Below are 13,557 nucleotides of genomic sequence, written 5' to 3' on the forward strand. Positions count from 1 at the left end.
CATGGTGTGAACAGAGAGGTTAATGTCTCACAGGAAGCAGATGTGTATATTATGCTGCCTCATCTGAAAGGGAGTACTTGTATTTTTGCTGACCTTCTTCAATAGGAGATGCTCAACTGGCCATTCCAGGTACTTTGCATGCAGATGTTTCTTTTGCTTTTGCTTCCTGATGAGTATCTCTGCTACTCTGCTAAGACACCATGTTCTAGACAGGTGCTGCAAAGAGTTCCTTGGTCCCAAGTGTTGCACGGGACATTCAGTTTGCTGAGCTGATGTCATGAGGATGAAAGAAAAATGTTGAGGTGGGCTGGGATCTCTAAATTTTTTTCTTTTGCTCACACAGGTGCTGATTCATCAAGAATAATTTCTCTGAGCTGGCAGTAACCACCAAGCACATGGTAACTGATCCACCAGAGTCTGTGTCTCAGCAAGAGTTTCTAGGATTTTTATTTACTTATTTATTTTTAAAACAGCTCTTTTTCCTTGTTGCAAGATGATGGTAAAACATTAAGGTGACTGTTTATCTCCTGGCAGGATTCCCATATTACCCAAGCTCTCCTTCTTCCTCATCTCCCCTGATGTTCAATGGCAGCAATTAGTCCTTGTCAGCTGCTGTTAAATAGCACTCTTAATTCCAGGAGTTCTGCTGCTGCTGCCAAAATCACTTTGCTTTTCAATTTCACTCAAAGGGACCTGTTCATGAGCTTCCTTTAGCCACTAATTGCTTGTCTTAATGAATCAGTCTCCCTTCCCTCTCCTTCGTGTAGTAGCTAGATCTAGTTTATTACTTGTATGGTGTGTCTGTTAGACCTGCTGAGGTCTGTAATGCTGGTGTGCCAGAATGCAACATATTGCAACATCATCCCCAGGAAGAAGGACAGCCTTTGGTCCTACCGTGCACCTACATTTCGGACTCTACATGGACAGTGTGGACTTATTCCCACCCTACCTGGAACTGTGCAGCAGTGCAGATGCTTCAGCTGTTACAGCCCTGCATGAGACTGAATTCATCCAGAAAGTGTTTCCAAAGGCCTTGTGTGCAGTCCTTGCTTGTTTCTTTAGTGGTAATTTGTATACTTGGAACATTGCAATTGAACTTTTTCAAACATCTGTTTGCAGATGTTTGCATTTTGAAATGAAGAGATTGTTGGTCACCTTTCAATATTGTGATGCATGCTACAGTGAGGTTGTTGCTTTCTGCTTTCTGTCCCAAATAGCAGCTGAATTTTGTGGCGATTTGTGTGATATAACTGGATGCATTACCAGCTGAAGGGAAAGCACTACAAATGTCATTTGTTTATCTTGCAAAGCATTGTATACATCTTCATCCCCAGTGTCCAGGAACAAGCTTCCAAGATGTTTGATTTTGAAGGTTTAGGTATTTTCCTCTTGCTGGCAGTGGTTGTCAAATCCATACTTTGCTGTGACTTGCAGCCGGTCTGAGAGCTGTCAGGCAGAATACATGGGTGCCACATGGTGTCCCCAGGTGAGTAGTTAGGTAGGTGTAAAGGGAATTTCTCCTGAAGCGGAACGCTCCCCAGGTGAATCACCTTGACCAGTGCAAATACAGCCATCTGCTGCCTGGCTACAAACTAAAGCTGGCGTGTAGGCCTGCCTGTGTGCACAAGAGCATGTTCCAGTCCACATCTGCTGTGAAATATTTGTTGGTCCAAGACAATGAAGACAAGACCATTCTGTGCGTTTTGGTGTTTGCTGCAGTACAGGGATATGAAGCGCTGTTGTACGTGGGGAATGTTTCTACTTTGGGGTGCAACTGATTGAGGTGTAGCTTACTGACTGAGGAGGCCAGCACATGCATGTGTTGTTTACTGGAGGTGCTGCTGCTCTTGTCTTTGTAGCTGAAAATTGAATAGATTTACAAGAAAAACCATGATTGAGGGCTTATCAGAAGGGTCACTGCTCTTTTTTGCTGCTTCACATGACGTGACTTTAGTGTATGCTGTGCTTTTACAGAATCCTGGGGGATACAGTGTGTGCAAATATGTGTTTTCCCATTAAAAAGTTTATAAAGGACTCAGACTTTCATTGACTTCTGTGGCAGCTTGCATCATAAATTACTGAGACAAGTTTTCTTTCTAGAAGTTATTTCTTCCTATGTCGTTGATGTTGTATCTGCCAATGCCACCAAACTGGATGGTGAAGTGAACATGTCAGAAGGGAGAGCATGGGCAGGCTGGAAGAGCTGGGCTAGCAAGAGTAGTACGAACTTGAACAAAGACAAGTGCAAAATCCTGTACCTGAAATGACGTAACCAAAGAGCCCAGTACAGGCTGGGATCTGTGTGGCTGGGGAGCAGCCTTGCTGGGAGTGATATGGGGTTGTTTTTTCTCTCTTGACTGGAGGCAGGAGTTCAGAGCTGTGAAGAAAACAGCAGTTTACATTTGCAGAGGGCCTGGGGCTTTAAGTCTGAACCTACACCTGGAAATACACTTGGAGAAGAGCTCAAATGCCTGTTCTGAAAGGACCATAAGTAATTCACTCTTGCCAAGGTTTAAGTGTGTGTTGGTTTTGGTTTTGTTTTTGTTTTTTTTTTTTCCCAAGCAAACTACTCATTTGGGTCAATGCTTTTGGAGGAAAGGGGGTGTTTTCCCAAGGGAAGTGCTTCCTAAAAAGTTTCCAGTGGGTTAGATATAGCTGTCTCTTTTGGATCTCACTATACTTCTTCCACTCCTTCTGGTCCAATGCTGTTCAATAGGGCAGGGGAAGGGAGAAGGCTTTTCACAGTTGTTGCTGTGAAAAGCAGACTGTGGTTCTCCCTGCAGCTACACAGACCAGCTCTGAATGTGCTCCATCCCAAGCACCTGCCAGCAGGGTCTGATGCCCACCTCTCAGCTGAGGTCTGAGCAGGAGCATCTCTCTCCAGCTGAGAGCCCCAAACAAAGCGGAGTACACAACCCCTGGCACCACAGAAGGAATCTTGCTGGGTGAAATGACTGCTTTGTTCTCAGTGAGTTATTCAACATGAAATACACCGTCTTGGTGGCTGGCTAGCTCCTGGGACATGGTCAGTTCAGTGCAGCAGTGAGAGCTGTGAATTAAAAGGCCTTTACTCACCTGCCCACACACATCTTGTCAGTAGGCTTTTTTAATCCATGGCACTATGCATTTACCTGATTTTTGTTGCTGTGTCCCAAGAGGTGATGGATGTAGCCTACCTTTTATTTCCTTTACATGCTAATATAAGCTGGGGATGCATTTCTTTTGTCATGATAGTCTAGTGCCTCATCTCTTTAGGCCTGTGCTGCCTCTTCTGTGCAGATGGAGATGGTTGCAAACAGATGGAGAGCTAGTTGCAGTGTCTTGGTGGAAGCTGCTCTGGCCCAGAGCTGGCACAGAACGGAGCTAATGGGCCATGCACTTTGGAAAGTCCTTCTCTGTATGGCACAGTCTGATTTTAACGTGTCCCTGGCCGCCGGGAAGGCTTCAGAGGTTTGGCTCTGAAAGCTTCTTGCTAATTGACCCTTTCTGTACATCTTGGTGAATTAGGCAGGCATTAGTTTGTTCAGCTTGGAGAAGAGGAAACTGAGAAGAGACTTCATCGTGGTCTACAGGTTTAGATTGGATGTTAGGGAAAAGTTCTTCACCCAGAGGGTTCTGGAGCACTGGAACAGACTCCCCAGGGAGGTGTCACGGTCCTAGCCTGAACAGGGTTCAAGGAGTGATTGGCCAACACACTCAGACACATGGTGTGAACTGTGGGGTTGTCATATGCAGGGACATGAGTTGGACTCTATGATCCTTGTGGGTCCCTTCTATCTCAGGACATTCTATGATTTTAGGCAGCAGTTGCTGCTGTGCATTAGCAGACTTGAAAATTGGGGCATCTTCTTGAACGAGCACATCTTGGACATCCTGAAAGGAGCTGTTTGCTCTTCTCTGTTGATCTGTGAGGGTTTGTCTGGTTTCAGAATGACATGAGGCTGTTCTGGGAATGGGAGAGGGGGTACTACATGTACACAAGTTGGCCTTTAGACAGCCAGTCCTGTCATCCTGGGTCCCAGCAAAACCTCCTGTATGCACATGGGGATGCTGGTCAAGCCTGGGCTGTCCTGGAACCTGCAGCAGCTGATCTTAAACTTGTATGGATGTCTACATGTCAAGTACAATGACATTCCTTCAGATACTTTTCAGGATATACCTGTCCTGCCAGGTCTCCCCAGACTGAGGGATGCCTTACATATCTTGTGGTACAAGTTGTTTTCCTGTGGAAATGTCCTACATCTGTCCCCAGGGCTGGGGACCCTAATATGGAATGGAGAACCACAGGGCAATGGATCAGACTGTAACTTGTGGTCAGGAGGGACACGTGTGCTGCTGGAGTCTGCTGCAGGAATGCCGGCATAAAAGCAGTGCTTGGCTGTTGTAAATAAGCCCATCTGTGTTTCCTTATGAAGGAGGTGGCTAACATGTTTTTGCCTCTGGCTGTCTCCTTTTCCATTACTAATTTGCTTTTAAACGTTGGTATGATACTGTCTCAAGGCAACTTTATGTCAAGTTGTTTTCCTGTATCCCAAATATAAGTGGGTAGTAGCTCTTGCTCTATGCCATTCCTGTTATTTGTTTTATGTAGGATGTTAATGTACTTCCAATAACAACGTTGTAAAACTGTCATCGAAGAAACATGCAAATCTAATAATCTCCCTGTTGATTTATGATATGAGTTTTCTGCTATCAGGAAATCTTTCTTGTGGAAAGGAATATTAATGAGATCGTCTAAAATGCCCTTTTTTTTTTTTTTAACAAGAATTTATTTGCTTAAAAGATGTAGATTTGCTCTTCATGGTAAATAGCTGAAGAACGTCATGTTTAATCTGCAATGTGGGCTTGGTCTGGGAGACACTAAAATGACATACGGTAAAAAAATAATTGGCTCAGGCAAGGAGATATGAGTAAGTGGAGGTTGAAAGCATTCTGCTTGCCTAGGCTGGTGCCTGGTATGCAGGTATTGTGAAAAAGGATTTATGTCATTTAGAAATAAATCATGGACCATAATTAAACCTTGATTGCAATAAATTTGCTTGCTGTGAAATCTTGGATTCATAAATACAGGATGATTTCAGCAGGAGCAAAAATGCAGAAAGAGGTTGTAAGCACGTTTGACATTTACACATTTGACAGCTTACACATTTTTGTAGCACAGTATTGACTGCAGCAGAACTGCTAGAGGTGAAATGTTTCTTGGTTTCTACAGCGTGCCTCATTTGTCTGGAGTGCACCCAGTTGCTAAAATAAAGGGCTGATTTATAATGAATAATTTATTCATAAGCTTCATCAATCTTTCCTTTTCTGCTCACAAAATAGTGAGCAAATAGTTGCTATTTCTAAGAGTTTTTATTTGGATATTAGAAATATTTTTTCCTTTGTGTCTGGTATCGGTGTAGAATTTGAACTATTAAGCATTCGGGATGGTTGTTCAGTGCTTTTACTTGGCTTGTATTTGTGTGTCAGTGGGGTCCTAGTGCTTGTGCTGGAACATAACAGTAAAACTTCATCTCTGTAAATATTTGCTGGTGGGCTTAGACTGGGAACACTTGATAGGTGACCCCCACAAATGTCGTCTTCAAGGAAGTGAAGTGTTCAGGCTTTGCTGGAACTGTACTTATCTAGAAGTAGCTGCTTAGGATAACTTTTGTTTTGAGAGCTGTGGCAGCATTATTACCTGAAAGACCTTGCCTCTTACCTTTCAGAAATCTCCACCTAAAAGCAAGGAAAAACCCAAAAGCTTGCTTCAAGCACTTAAAGTGGTCAGTGAGACATCAACTGTAAAATCCACAAATCCAAAGACAATGATCCTTACCCATTCTATAATTTTCTACACTGTTTTGGCTTTCTGGAGTTTGATGCACCAATACTTGAATGCTAGGAACTGCTGCTGTTGGTGATGACTTTGCTATTCCAGTCAGTGAACCCTCAAGAGGCAGAGGAACTCCAATGCTACTAGACTGTTGAATCAGGAAGTACTTAATGCTTCAGGACCACTGCTGATGTCACTTTTAGAGTTGGCTTATCCATATTAATGTATATTTTTGCACTTTGTGCCAGTGCTATGTGACTGCATTTTGTTAGCATGAATGCCCTTAGGATATTTGTTCTTGTGCTCAGTACATCAGGAAAGTAATTGTATTTTTTATATAGGGCTGACCATTGCAATCAGGTTTTTCTGCTAAATGTAGCCACTCAGGAAACAGAGCTGATATTACACAGCTGGTGGTGGATTACAATGAATGCCAGTGTGGCCAGTTCACCCCAGCTGGCAGCTGAGCCCTTATCCAGTTACTTGATCACCCTGTCCCCAGTGAGATGAGAGAGGAAATGGGAAAGGGCAAAAGCCAGAAAAATATCCTAAAGAAAGAAAAATAGCGATGCAAAAGCAGTCACAACCAGCCCAACCAGTCCCTGAGCAATGGCTACTTTGGAAAAACTCCTTCATTTTTATTGTGGAGCATGGTATCAGATGGCATGGAACAACATCCCTTTGGTCACTTCGAGTCAGTTGTCCTGGTTGTGTCCCCAGTCTCTTTTGCACCCCTAGCCCACTTGCTGTGGGGGTCAGGATGAAAAGCAGATAAGTCCTTGATGTTGTGCAAGCACTACTCAGCAATAGCTGAAACACCTGTGTGTTCCCAACACTCTGTTAGCTCTTAATCTGAAACACAGTACTGTGCCAGCTGCTATGAAGAATACCAACTCTATCCCAGTCAGACCCAGTACAGCAAGTTACAATTTGGAACAGCAAGCTATGCATTTAAATAAATTTGGCAAAGTAGTTAAATACCTAGGAAGAGGCTGAAGGTGGTGAAGAGTTCATTTGGAAATGGTTGCTCAGTTTGTCTGGAAGCAGAGTTGGAGAAGGTGGTGAATGATGCTTGAAGATGCTGACAGTTGCTTGCAGGTTAACTTTTGCAAGGTTATTGCAAAATTAAATCAAGGATTTCACAGGCTTGCTGCAAGTGTAAATGGAGGAAGTAATATTGCAGTAGCTCTATGAACCAGTCAGGATCAGTTAGCCTTGCTTTGTAGACTGGGTGCAAAAGCTGTGGTGCATGATAGGCAACTCAGATTCAATCCCTGTTTGTGTGGTGCTGTGCCAGGAGGTGGGTTTTTAAGCTTTTATGTTCATGTATGTATGAGGAGGGTTGATGAAAAAAGTAGAACTACAATAAGTTAAGACAGTGCTGCAAAGTCTTTGTTTCAGAAGAGAGGTGATTGAGCAAAGTGCCTGCTGATAATGATCAACCAGGACCTCCTCTGTGTCCCCAGGTGTGCCATGGGGTACAGGTGTTTATCAGCAGTGGTCCCCTTTGCTGTGAACTTGCTGTCTAGGTTTATGGTGAGCCTGTTCTGTGGCCCCTCCCCAGGACATGAGCCTGTGGCTGGCTTGGGTGATTTTTGCTTGTGCTATACTGACAGATAATGTGGAGGGCTGTGGCAGGTGATTGGTGGCTTCACTGATCAGGTTTTTTCTGCTGTGGTTCAATCCTGAAGCTGCCTTGCTCTACAAATCTACGATGAGATGCACATAAGAGGTGCAGCAGCAATTCTTCATACTGTTTCTTTCTTTCATGTGGGTGTAGGTAATCGCCACTGAACTGAGAAGCAGGGTTATCCTTGTTGCAGGAAGGACCAACACGCACGGGGGCCAAGTGGTCCAGGGAGTCTATCAAAAAGGAGGATCTGAGCTGTGGAGAGCAGCTGGCCAGCATTGTGGTCTGTCTGCATCACACCATACTCTGTGTCTTGTTACTTTTACACAGGATTAGCACTCTGCTTCAGTTGGCAGCCAGGACACTTGCTCCTTGCTGGGGATAACCATCTCAGTAATGGTGGGCAGGAGCAGGTGGCAGTGCAGGTAGAAGATGGCAGCTGGAACTGGAGTATATTCCTGCCAATAGGGAATCACTTATTGAACAAGACTTCCTGAAGCTGAGATGTGCTCCCAGTGGGGAATACTTAATGTAAAAATTAACAGTACATTTTAGGCTGCTTGGGGTTCACTTTTGTAAGGAGAACATGACCAGCTGTGGATGATCCCCTGAATAGTCTGGGTTTGGGGTGTGTCAGAGAGGAGAGAGGCTTTATCCTAGCTTTAGGCTTTAATTCATTTGGTTGTAAAATGTGAGTTTAGGTAGACTGGATTTAATGTTAAAATTGGGCTGATAATACTTTTTCTGAGAGCAGTGTGCATGGGGTCAGAGTTGATTCACCTGTGTGACCATCAGCAATTCACAGTGAAAACTGCCAGCAGATGTGCATGACAAGTCCCTTTTGGGCTGTTTCATTTAAGCATTTGTCAGATGCCCGAGCACAGCCCTTGAAATAACTGATAAAACTAATTGCTCAGAGTAATTAAATGAGTCTTACTTAATAAAAATACACCACTTTGCATCTTTTCAACAGAGAGGACACAGGTGCTTATGCTGTCTCTAATATGGGAGAGCAGGGTCTGTGTTATTCTCAGTGCTGGGAAAGGGGTGATTAGGACAAGGCTCCAACATGAGACAAAACAGTACCTGGAATTGCTTGATTTGCTGCTCCTGACTAATGTAATTATCTAAAATATATGCTGATTTAAAACTTGAGCTCATCACCAGTGGCTTTATATCTAATGTCTAAAACCTTGTGTAACTACTCAAAGACAGATAAAAATGACAACTTTAGTATTTAAGAATCCTTGAAGTTCAGTTGGACTCCTCATTTTTCTGGTTATGGATCTTAATGCCTATGGGAAATTACAAATTACAATTTTTTAATTGAAAGATTGTAACTTCAAGGAATAACTTTTTTTTATTCATGCTAAAAATTCATGACTCTTGTTTTTCTGAACGTGCTGAACCTTCCTGTGACTTGAGCCAGAACATCCCATTGTGTATTGAACTACAGGGATGCTGAGTGCTGACGTTGAAATAGAATTGAAAGGAAATGCTGGCGTTGTGACTGAATGCCAGAAAGGCTGAGCCTATTTTAGCAGTGCAAGCCACTTCCAATAAATGGCAACATGAGGCTCACAAGGGACAGGGTGTGACACTGGTGGCTGTACTTGGCAGGTGATGGATTCAGAAGTGGGAGATGAATGTTTTGCTGGTTTCACTGAAGATTTCAAGTTCTACTGGGGTTTGGTTTGACCGGTAGTTGCAAGTAACTTTCTTGAAGAATTCAAAAGGATATAACAGCAAAACTGAGAACATGCCCTAGGGACAGGGAGAAAATCTTTAAAATTATTAGTATGGTCAGCAAACTTAATTTATATGTATGTGTGTATGTATATACATAGCCCTTTTGTTTTTCAGGTACCAGTATTTTGGTCTGGAGGTAATGTTTGCCTTGCATCAGCTAGAAAGTTGTGCCAGTGACCCTGTAAGAGCTATTACTGCTGACCTGGCAGGCACAGGAAATATAAATATTTAAAGATTCAAAGGCTCAAAGTAGTGAAGTGAGACCTCTGAGATTCTGCAGCAGCCTGTGATGTTTGAGAACAGTCTGTGTTATTGAGGTTTTGTTTACTGTAATGTGTGCTTTCTGTTGCGTCACTCCCAAAGTCCACTTCCAGCAGCAGGAACTCTGTAGGTTTAGGCTGCGTTCAGTAGAGCAGCATGTCCAGTGTACCTTAGAAATGCGGTGCAAAAGGGGTCAGGCATTGTCTCTGTGCTTCCCAAAACAGTTCCTTTAATCCTTGTAAAATGGTGGTTAAGACATCGGTTCAAGTGGGTTTTTTTTAAGTCTTGACATAGAACAACTTGGCGAGTTGATGGCAAACCTTGCAGAGCATGGAACTTCCATGGTATGAACTCCAGACATAAGAAATCCATTCTAGTTTCAACCTTACTACTGTACGTGTGGGAAGCAGAGTTGTCACTATATTCACTTGTCTTTGCTTTACTCTCATTTTGATTACCAGATCTTCCAAGCGCTGTACAGCAGAAGGCTCTGTGCAGGGTACCATCTTGTGAGAGCAGAGAAGTGGGAAAAACAAAGACTTATTTTGCATCCCAGGTGGTCAAGGACTGGAGAATGTTCAGCAGCCCATGGGCAGTGTCTGCACTGGCTGTACAATTGTCTGCTCTTTCTCTAAGGGATATTCAGACAAGATCTGAAGGCATCAGAGCTGAGTGGTGTATATGAACTATAGATCAGGTCTCAAAGCCTCTGTTAGTCTGAACAAAATCTAGAAGTCATTCTCCTACCTCTCTCAGCTGATGTCAAGACAAGAGTTAGTCTTCTGCTTGTGTGATGGAGTTATCCATGGAGAACTTTTAGGGAGCATCTTGGCTTTGTTAATGCCATGCTGTGAGATCAAGGAGGAAAAAACAAAAAAACTACGTGCACACACACAAAAATTCAAAACAGCGTGGGTATTTTTGGGGTTGAGTTGGGTTTTCTTTTATTTGAAGGGACATAATTAACTTTCATCTGTCATTTGAATGTCCAGAAAACAAGGGACCAGGAATAGCTCCTCGGTCCCTGGGATGCTGTTCAGGCTGTTTTCAGAGTGCAGACATGTGATGATGCTGGATGATTTACATTTGCAATGAAGATGCATCTTGTAATTACTGAAATTTCACTCACAAAGAGAAATTATTGTTCCCTCAGTTGTCTGGGAACAGACCTGACTTGATTGCTGGAAGTGAAAGTGGTCTGAAAATAGTCATCTAACAGAAGCTGTTTAATTTCCTCTTTTCTTAAATAGCACATATCTGTTTGTTGTGTGGATTACATTGGATACAACCCCTTCCCTCTGTTCCAAGGTGCTTGGCATCTGGAACTTGATTATAGTATAGTCAAAGTTTAGTCCTTAAATTCCTTAAATTAAAAGTGTCTTTCTGCATCTCTCTGTCTCTCAAGTTTCAAGGAGTTTTGTGTTTTGGGGGATTTAACTATAACATCTGTCCATTCTAAAGTGATGCATATGTATGTGTGTCCTTTTGCTTTTTCTGTCTGCTCTGCAAGCCCACTCCAAAAGCTTTCTCAGCTTCTTCAGTTTGGTTAATCAGTGTTATCCTGATCAGAGACATTGTGAGCTTCATTGCTGCCACTGCAGCCAGAAGCCTTTATAAAGCTGCAGATGAAATTTGTGACTTCTCCCTAGTGCTGCCTGGTGTCTTGGTTGTGTTCCCCTGAAAGCCCATATAATTCCCTGGGATGTGCAAGGCAGTAACACTAGGGCAGCTGGCAATGGGTCAGAAACACTTATTGTCTCATTTTTCACACCTTCTCCATTTTGTTCTGTCCTGTTTTTTGTTCGAGGCAAAGGTTTCACCTTTTGTCACTTCTCCAGGTGCCGTGGCACTGTTGACCAAAAGGGCTTGTAGCACCAAGTAATTCATGGCAGGGTCCTTATTAGCAAATGCCAGGAGCTGGTCTCTAGAGAAGGGCAAGAAGTCTTTGCTCATTCAAGAGCATGTTGTCCTGGGTTTGTGCAGCCATGCCTGTTCTTCCCTCAGCACAGATGAAACAACAACTTTCCATTCTGAATGTTTCAGTGACTGAACAGTCTCTTGGGTTCAGGAATTTGACCTCAGAGGTCTTCTGCAAACTACTGAATTTCAGGTTGAATTCCAGTTACTCTTTACAAATTTAGTGGTGTTTCCTAACCTGACACTGATGAAAACCTCAAAATCCTTAGAAAACTGGAGTTCAGGACACTTTGAGTCAAGCAAGTGGAACTAACACTACCTTTTTAAATCTACTGAAAGCAGAGATTTCCAAAGAATGCTTTTTTTCAACCCCCTGCCCCAAAGAGAAGTTAACTGTCCTTCTCTTGTTGGTTGCACCTGGACTGTTAACACTAGGCAGGTGGTACCTGTGGAGGTGTGTTACCTGCGAGTGGGGACAATGCTGTGCCCTGCTCAGACCTGCATTTTCTCTCAACAGCAGATGCCCGAGGCTGTTTTCTCCACAAACTCTCCCTTCTCTCCATTCCCATCCTGTCCACCCTCAGTTTCCACCTCTTCCCTAGCTCCTGTATCTGTTTGGATTGAGCAGCCTCAACCCAAACATGCCTTTGACACAGACAGTGAATGAAACCAATTTTGCTGTAATGTGACTCTACTGGAGCATATAATGTATCTATGGAGAGACAGAAGAAATATTTACCAAGTTAATTACAGACTTAATGAGCCAGGATTCAGAGAGGTGAAATAGCAAACATTGCCATTCTCTGGATGCTGCAAAGCAAAGCCAGATCTCCAGAGAGGAACATTCATTTCATAAATTTATTTTTGAGCCCCTCTCAGCATTACTATTAATATAATCCTGCTGGCAGACTTTCCTAGTAGCTACTGTAAGAGGAAAGTCTTTGAATGCTGCAATTGGTTCAATAGTTAAAGTTACTGTTGGACTGGACACAGTGCTGTGGCTTGGCAGTTAGGAAGCACTTTTACAAATTTAGGTTCCAGTGGAATATTAACAGGTCCCGGCATACAGGAGGCAGATGGTTCCTTTTCTAGGAATGAAGTCGAAAGCTAAATGTTGTCCAGACTACTGCAGCAAGTTGGTGGTGAAGTGTACTGGAAAACACTAAGGACCTTGGAGCTCCGAATGCCAACTTCTTTCCGTTCAAGTGGTTTGAGTGGTCTTGTTTCTTGTGCTTCATTACCGCAGCAGCAGCATGATTGATTGCAGAGAAACCACTGTAGTAGCAGGTCTAACAGTGTGTTAGGAGACTTCCTCCTTCATCTGAGGCAGCATGGTCCTGTGTCTGGTTGCAGATAAGTTGGTGGTAGTGCAACAGATGCTGTTCTTGAGAATCTCTAGCTCAGGTTAAATCCTATGCGCTGTGGTGCTCTGATGTGGTAGTAGGCACAGAAGAATATTACCAACCTTCCCATGGTGTGGACAGTACTTAAGGAGAACTAGGAAGAATGGCAGACCCTGCTGCAGATGAGCGTGTCCAAGAGCCAGGAGAGAGTGTCTTCAGCTGCGGTGAACAAGCAGAATGGATGTACAGAAGCAGCTCTGGCTTTTGACTGGGCAAAGCTTCAACTGGTGTTTTGGATCATGTTCCCAATGCTGAAATCCAAGTTGGCTGGTAAAAAACGCCCACCCCTTTTTGGAATATGCACCCACATCCACCTCTGTGAGCAGCTGTTGAGTGGGATGGCGCACACGTGGTGCGGCACTAGCCAGTAACGTGGCCCTGGCAAGATTCCTCCTTGGTGCTGTCTCTGCTTGTCCCCACCAGGCACGGGTTGTTCCTGGCACAGTTTCTCTGCTCATGTGCAGTTCTACCAATTGGCACACAAACTCTTCCTGGGGAGTACCGTGGCTCAACAGGTCCCTGTTGTAGGATCTTGCAGTAACAACAGGGCATTAATCCAGTGACCATTAATGTCCACACCTGGGCCATTGTTTCTGTTGTGTCTTAGAATTGCATTGCCTTGATGGGGTTTTGCCCTGAAGTCCTTTCAGTGTGAGTGATACTTATCCAGCTCCATTTGTCAGCCAAGGGCTCAGATACCCCTGGTGTGTGATCAGCTGCTGTTCTGCAGTCTGACAACCCAACAACCAAAAGCAACTTTATCCTCTTCCTTGTCAAATTTA

At 43.6% G+C, this 13,557-nt stretch overlaps 1 protein-coding gene across 5 annotated transcripts in view; it reads left to right on the forward strand.

The window, feature by feature from the left end:
* TRPM8 (transient receptor potential cation channel subfamily M member 8) overlaps window positions 1-2,016 on the forward strand; it is a 43,612-nt gene extending 41,596 nt beyond the window's left edge. For all 5 annotated transcript variants that reach the window (XM_065841013.2, XM_071811330.1, XM_071811328.1 and 2 more), the window contains one exon: window positions 344-2,016. The gene's annotated coding sequence lies outside the window, so the exon portion shown is untranslated. The remainder of the gene's footprint in view (window positions 1-343) is intronic.
* The last annotated feature ends 11,541 nt before the right edge of the window (window positions 2,017-13,557 follow it).

This window comes from Patagioenas fasciata, chromosome 7 (genome assembly GCF_037038585.1).
Source record: "Patagioenas fasciata isolate bPatFas1 chromosome 7, bPatFas1.hap1, whole genome shotgun sequence".
NCBI classification, from domain to species: domain Eukaryota; kingdom Metazoa; phylum Chordata; class Aves; order Columbiformes; family Columbidae; genus Patagioenas; species Patagioenas fasciata.